This window comes from Triticum dicoccoides, chromosome 4B (assembly GCF_002162155.2).
Source record: "Triticum dicoccoides isolate Atlit2015 ecotype Zavitan chromosome 4B, WEW_v2.0, whole genome shotgun sequence".
NCBI lineage: Eukaryota > Viridiplantae > Streptophyta > Magnoliopsida > Poales > Poaceae > Triticum > Triticum dicoccoides.
In genome coordinates, this window is record NC_041387.1 from 408,798,445 (window position 1) to 408,806,059 (window position 7,615).

Consider the following 7,615-nt stretch of genomic DNA (forward strand, 5'->3'; position numbering starts at 1 on the left):
CCGCGGGGCGTCGACGACGGAGGCGGGCCGCGGGGGCCTCACATGGGCTCGGCGGGCCGGCACGGTGGGCGGCGATGTGGGCGTGGCTCGCCACGTGGCGGCGCGTGGTTCGCCGGGCGGCGGTGGGCGGACGTGTCCGGCCTAGTCTGGATGCGTCCAGTGGCGGCGAGGGAGGAGTGTCTAGGGTTTGCCCGAAATTTAGGGGAGGGACACGCATTTAAAGGTAGAGGGAGCTAGGAGGCTCCAAATGGAGTGTAGTTTTCGCCCACACGATTGTGATCCGACGACGGAGAGCATGGATGTGACTTAGATGGGTTATTGGGCTGTTTTGGAGGGGTGTTGGGCTGCAACCCAAAAGAGGCCTATGCGGTTAACCGTTGGAGTATCAAACGACCTCCAAATGGCACGAAACTTGACAGGTGGTCTACCGGTGGTGTACCAAGGCCACTTGGCAAGCCTCGGTCCATACCGAGAACGTTTAACACCCGCTCACAAAAAGAGACAAGAGGGGTGCGCCGGTGCATGTGGGAGTGTCGGATTGCAAAACGGACAACGGGGAAAAAGCTCGGATGCATGAGACGAACACATGTGCGAATGGGATGCACATGATGACATGATATGAGATGCATGACATGAACAAAATGCAAAACGAAAGACAAAACCCAACCACGGAGGGAATACCATAGCACATAGCCGAAAATGGCAAGAGTTGGAGTTACAAATATGGAAAGCTACATCCGGGGTGTTACAGGAATCGACCACGGAGGGCTTCTACATCAACACCATAGCCTCTTCGATGAGTTGTGAGTAGTTTATCACAGACCTTCGAGTCCATAGTTATTAGCTAGATGGCTTCTTCTATCTCTTTCAATCTCAATACAAAGTTCTCCTTGATCTTCTTGGAGACCTATTAGATATAACTCTTTTTGCGGTGTGTTTGTCGAGATCCGATGAATTGTGGGTTTATGATCAAGTTTATCTATGAGAAATATTTGAATCTCCTCTGAATTCTTTTATGTATGATTGGTTATCTTTGCAAGTCTCTTCGAATTATCAGTTTGGTTTGGCCTACTAGATTGATCTTTCTTGCAATGGGAGAAGTGCTTAGCTTTGGGTTCAATCTTGCGGTGTCCTTTCCGAGTGACAGCAGGGGCAGCAAGGCACGTATTGTATTGTTGCCATCGAGGATAAAAAGATGGGGTTTATATCATATTGCTTGAGTTTATCCCTCTACATCATGACATCTTTCTTAATGCGTTACTCTGTTCTTCATGAACTTAATACTCTAGATGCAGGCAGGAGTCGGTCGATGTGTGGAGTAATAGTAGTAGATGCAGGCAGGAGTCGGTCTACTTGTCTTGGACGTGATGCCTATATACATGATCATGCCTAGATATTCTCATAACTATGCACTTTTCTATCAATTGCTCGATGGTAATTTGTTCACCCACCGTAATACTTATGCTATCCTGAGAGAAGCCACTAGTGAAACCTATGGCCCCCGGGTCTATCTTTTATCATATAAGTTTCCCATCTATCTTCATTTGCAATCTTTACTTTCCAATCTATATCATAAAAATACCAAAAATATTTATCTTATCTTATCTTATTATCTCTATCAGATCTCACTTTCGCAAGTTACCGTGAAGGGATTGACAACCCCTTTATCGCGTTGGTTGCGAGGTTCTTGTTTGTTTGTGTATGTATGAGGGACTTCTGTGGAGCCTCCTACTGGATTGATACCTTGATTCTCAAAAACTAAGGGAAATACCTATGCTACTTTGCTGCATCACCCTTTCCTCTTCAAGGGAAAACCAACGCAGTGCTCAAGAGGTAGCAGCGTTCCATCTCTTGCATAAGGATTATCTATAAGTTTCTCTATCATACTCGAAGGAATTTCATAACCAATATTTTTAGTAGGTGATGTAGGTTGAGGGGAAACTCTTTGTGTTTCCGCTCGAGGTGAAGATACCCTGAAGAAACCCCTCAAAGGATTGTTTTCCATAGTAACAAGTAACAGTAAATTTCAGCACGTTATACAAAAATTTTCCTTACCGATTTCCACTTACCAAGAGCGCTTCACTCCCCGGCAACGGCGCCAGAAAAGAGTCTTGATGACCCATAAGTATAGGGGATCAATCGTAGTCCTTTTGATAAGTAAGAGTGTCGAACCCAATGAGGAGGAGAAGAAAATGACAAGCGGTTTTCAGCAAGGTAATTTCTGCAAGCACTGAAATTGTCGGTAACAGGTAGTTTGATAGCAAGATAATTTGTAACAAGTGACAAGTAGCAATAGTAATAATAGGTGTAACAAGGTAGTCCAATCCTTTTTGTAGCAAAGGACATGCCAAATGAATCTCTTATAGTAAGCAAAGCATTCCTGAGGACACATGGGAATTTCATCTAGTCACCTTCATCATGTTGGTTTGATTCGCGTTTGCTACTTTCATAATTTGATATGTGGGTGGACCGGTGCTTGGGTGCTATTCTTACTTGAACAAGCCTACCACTTATGATTAACCCCCACGCAAGCATCCGCAACTATGAAAGAAGAATTAAGATAAAATCTAACCATAGCATTAAACATGTGGATCCAAATCAACCCCTTATGGAATAGTGCATAAACTAGGGTTTAAGCTTCTGTCACTCTAGCAACCCATCATCTAATAACTACTCCACAATGCATTCCCTTACGCCCAACGATGGTGAAGTGTCATGTAGTCGACATTCACATAACACCACTAAGGGAATCACAACATACATATCATCAAAATATCGAACAAATATCAAATTCACATGATTACTTGCAACATGACTTCTCCCGTGGCCTCAAGAACAAGGGCATCTACTCACAAATAATAGTCATTCTCAAGATCAGAGGGATATTAAATAGCATAATGGATCCGAATATATAATCTTCCACCAAATAAACCATCTAGCATCAACTACAAGATGTAATCAACACTACTAGTCACCCACAGGTACCAATCAGAGGTTCCAGTACAAAGATTGAACACAAGAGATGAACTAGGGTTATGATATGAGATGGTGTTGTTGATGAAGATTGATCTCCCAAAGATGAGAGCGTTGTTGGTGATGATGATGGCTTCGATTTCCCCCTCCCAGAGGAAAGTTCCCCCAGCGGAATCGCTCCATCGGAGGGAAAAAGTGCTCCTGCCCAAGTTCCGTCTCGAGACGGCGGCGCTCCATCCCGAAAGTCCTCTCTTTATTTTTTTCTAGGTCAAACGACCTTATGTACCGGAAGATGGGCACTAGATGTGGGCCAGGGCCCCCACTACCCACCAGGGCGCGCCTGGAGGGGTGGCGTGCCCTGGTGCCTAGTGGGAACCTGGGTGGCCCCCTTCGGTATTTCTTTTCTCCAATATTTATTATATATTCCAAAATAATTCTCCATAAAATTTCAGCTCATTTGGAGATGTGCAGAATAGGTATCTCTGACGTAGCTTTTTAGGTCCAAAATTCCAGCTGCCGGTATTCTCCCTCTTTATGTAAACCTTGCATATTATGAGAGAAAAGGCATTAGAATTACTCAACAAAGTGTTATAATGAATAAAAACAATATAAATAATAGTAGGAAAACATGATGCAAATTGGACGTATCAAAGACATGATGGGATTTGATGTTATATGTACTAACCCCTCTAATAAAAGCTCGGTTAAGTTTTGTGTGCATGAAGTATTAGAACACCGAGGAGGCATCGATATGAGAAGAATAAGGAGAGGCAAGTGTTCAAGCTTGGGGATACCCAAGGCACCCAAGTAAATATTCAAGGAGGCTCGAGCGTCTAAGCTTGGGAATGCCTTGGAAGGCGTCCCATCTTTCTTCCTCAACAATTATCGGTATGTCTCGGTTTTTGATTTGTTCACATGATATGTATAAATTCTTGGAGCGTCTTTTGTGTCTGGTTTCCCTTTTCTTTGATCCACCAATGTTGGTATGATATAGTCCTTGGTTGATTTTATAGAATGCTCTTTGCTCTTCACTTATATCTTTTGCTCTCCGATGGAGCGATTCCACTGGGGATACTTTCCTCCGGGAGGGGGAAATCAAAGCCATTGTCATCACCAACACTCCTCTCACTGTAACACCCCAAAAATTTAACCAGGTTTTAGTTATTAAAATTTTGCCAAGAGTTTAAAAATTTTGCCTGCAAGAATATATCTGTTGATTTCAAAACTTTTCTTTTAATATTAAGGAGTTTTTCCCAAGTGGATCCTTCCAAAACATATTGGACTTATTTTCACTCTCATTTAAAAACATCCCTCAATCAGTAGATTTATTTATAAATTATTTCACCCTGAGCTTTATTCATTAAATGACTTGTTTTAAAATTTGGAGCTCTTTTTGAACTACAACCATTTGATATATTTATCTAAAAATCCAACCAAAATTTGGAGATGTCATATGATGTTTTTAAATCACTTTTATACAAAAATATCTTTTATTCTTGAAATATTTTGAGCTCTGCACCCAATTTTCTTGTCTGGTCCAGAGAGCAATTTTGCACTACAACCCTTTTAAATATTTGTTTCTAGCTTACACCAAAATTTTGGGATATCAGTAGGAGCATACCATTTCATTATATGCAAAAATCCAGGGTTGTTCTTTGAAAATTTTGAGTGAAACAACCTCATCTTTATTCTGGCCCAACATGATGGTTTGTACAGCAACCACATTTTTAGTTGCTCCTTTATCCATGATTCCTCTTCCTACTTGTAGTCCTCCATGTTAAACTCCTAAGTCCAGGAGCATGCAACCATTGGCACATTTTTGGTTCATGAAATAATGCCCTTCACCTCCTGTCCAGATTTGAAGTTCTGCAAAACTTGCACTAGCAAGTTTATGCTTTTCACTAACTAACCTCACCAACCTCTTGTGCCTCCAAAGAGACACTGATCTAGAAGAATTTGCCCCTCCAAGACCTGCCTAGATGCCTCTGGCATTTTATCAAACACCCTATGGGCATGGACAGATTTGGCGTGATTGTAAGTCTGTGTTGTGAACTTTCCCATCTGTCCAAACCAAGTTGTCTAGTAGCCTTCTATAGGTCTCTAACCTAGGCTTGTGGATTTGCATTAGCTTCCTAGCAACTTGGCTCGCCCTGGCATTTCGTCGAACGAGTGCCGTGCACGCCCAGAGCGCGAGCAGAGCGCGCGTTTTGCACGTGCTCGCGCCCGAGCCAACTCACCCCCCCCTGGATAAGTTTCCCCGAGCTCATCCAAATCCTCTCCCTCTTGCCACGTCATGCTAGAAGCCACGACCGCCTCCGCGCCCCCTGCAGCGTAGCCAGCAAGCGGCTTGGCGGCACGCCCGCGGCCGCACCCGCCACCGCCATGGGCAGCACCGCCCAAACCACCACAGCGCGCCAGCTCGCCTCCTTCGACAGTGGAGTGATCGTCGTTAGCCCCTGGAGCTAGCCAGCCACCGCCACGTCGCTCTGCAGCACAGTAAGACGGTCGCCGGCGACCTTATCCGCGGCCACCGTCGGAACCAACCCCGAGCGCCTATTTAAGGAGGCCCCGAGCACGTTCCGTTTGCAGGCGGCCTCAGTACACTCCTCCAGTTCCCCCGTGGCAGCCAATCGACCCGAGGAGGCCGTCTTCCTCGTCTCCGGCAACTCCAGCCGCCGCCGCTGTCTCGGCCATTCCGGTGCCACCAAAGCCTCCCCCTCCCCACTCTCTTCACCAGGAGCTTCCTCTCCACCTCATGAATCCATCCCCTTGCTCGATTTCGATTGGGACTCACTACGGGAGAAAAACCACTTTGCCCGACGACCACCGTCCGCTGTGAAGCTCGCCGCCGGCAGCTCCGTCCACCCCAGAGACCGTATCGACCACCGGAATGACCGTCTCGATCCCCTGAACCCGCAGATGGCCTCCGTTTCCCGAACGGTGCCGCCATTCGCCGGCGAACATCGTCGGAGCTCCCGCCTCTGTTCGGCCAGAGGAAGGGGAGGGAGGGCGACTGGTCAAACATGACTAGTGGGCCCCCTAGACCCACTGTCAGTGACCCAGCCCCGCCACCACGTGACTTAAGTGAAGATGTGAAATCGCAAAGTACGTTTCCTCCGCTCCGAAAACGTATTCTTGTCTGAAACGTTTTCTTTTCTATATTTATTTTAAAAACAGATTTTTGACCACAACTTTGACTGGCTTTATCTTTTTAAATATAACTCCAAATGAATTAATTCTTTTTCCTACCTCTCTCAAATATTGTCTAGTTTATTTTAAGATTTATTTGAAAAAATTTCAGAACAACTTTTTGTGCTGTTTTTATTTTTTTTGTGTTAATTCTTTTATTTCTAAATAGGATTTTTGAAGAGAGGAGATATACTTTCAAAAGTTTTGAAGTACACCCTGCCTTACCACACATTGAAGGCAAGCATTCTGAACCCCGGCATAATATTTTTGTGTGTTCGATGACACGTTTATAACATCACCTCACTTCGGAGAAACTTGTTATTTCATGTGACATGATCATATGCATGGGTGCATGTTATTGATTTCCATGCTGTTGGAAATGAACACACTTGTGATGATAATCACCCTCATGTGCCTTGCATGCATACCGGCAGGAACCCGGGAAAACCTCTGCCTTGGGTAGGCAGGAGTTTGTCGTCGGTCTCCGTCGGGACGGTTATGTCTGGTATGGCATGGCAAGGTGATATGAGCGGTGACTCTGTTGGTTGAAATATATTCGTTATGCTAATCATGCAGGGAATACTTAAACCTCCTGAGTCGACCATAGATCGAGTCTTGTTCCAGTAACCCCCATACTTGTTTCGTACTACCACTCGTCTCTACAGCAAGTAGAGTACGGTTCAGTAAGTTGTCAACCTCTTTCTAGCACACACCGTACAGAGAGGCCAGGGTGGAAAATACCGGTTGTAGCTGGTAGGCAGGCCACCTGGTCCGGGGGCATGGGTGTTTCCGGTTGGGACCGAGAGGGGGGCACCCCTTAGAGCGCGCGGTATAAATTTGATCCCATGCTACGCGAGGTTGTAGCCTCCCCACTTAGAGTTTTGCTTGACAGGTGTCGTGGGTGATTCCAGACACCGGTGAGTTAAGCTGGTGTGCACAAGTTAGGTGTGTTTTCAACAAAAAGACCGTAGACGGGATTAGTCCCGATGGACTAAAGAAATCCGTTACTCGTGGGTAAAGAGTACACCCTCTGCAGAGATTAAACCTATTCGAATAGCCGTGTCCATGGTTAAGGACTACAGTCTGGGATGGGTCAAGTATCGGTCTTAGTGTCGGTCTTCGGAGGTGAAACTGTTAACCAGCACTGGAACAACATGGATTGTGACTTGTGACTTATGATGATTATGATTATTATTATTGTTGACTAACCTGTGATATTATTGTGATTATCGAGTGTCTCTGGGATGGTTCTACCTCCGGGATATTCACTATGATTGTCTATCTTAAAGCCCTTTATGTGGTGTCGCTCAGACGCCCGACTGTGGCATTTCTTTTAAAGCCCTTTATGTGGTGTCGCTCAGACGCCCGACTGTGGCATTTCTTTTAAAGCCCTTTTAGTGGTGTCGCTCAGACGCCCGACTGTGGCATTTCTTTTAAAGCCCTTTTATGTGGT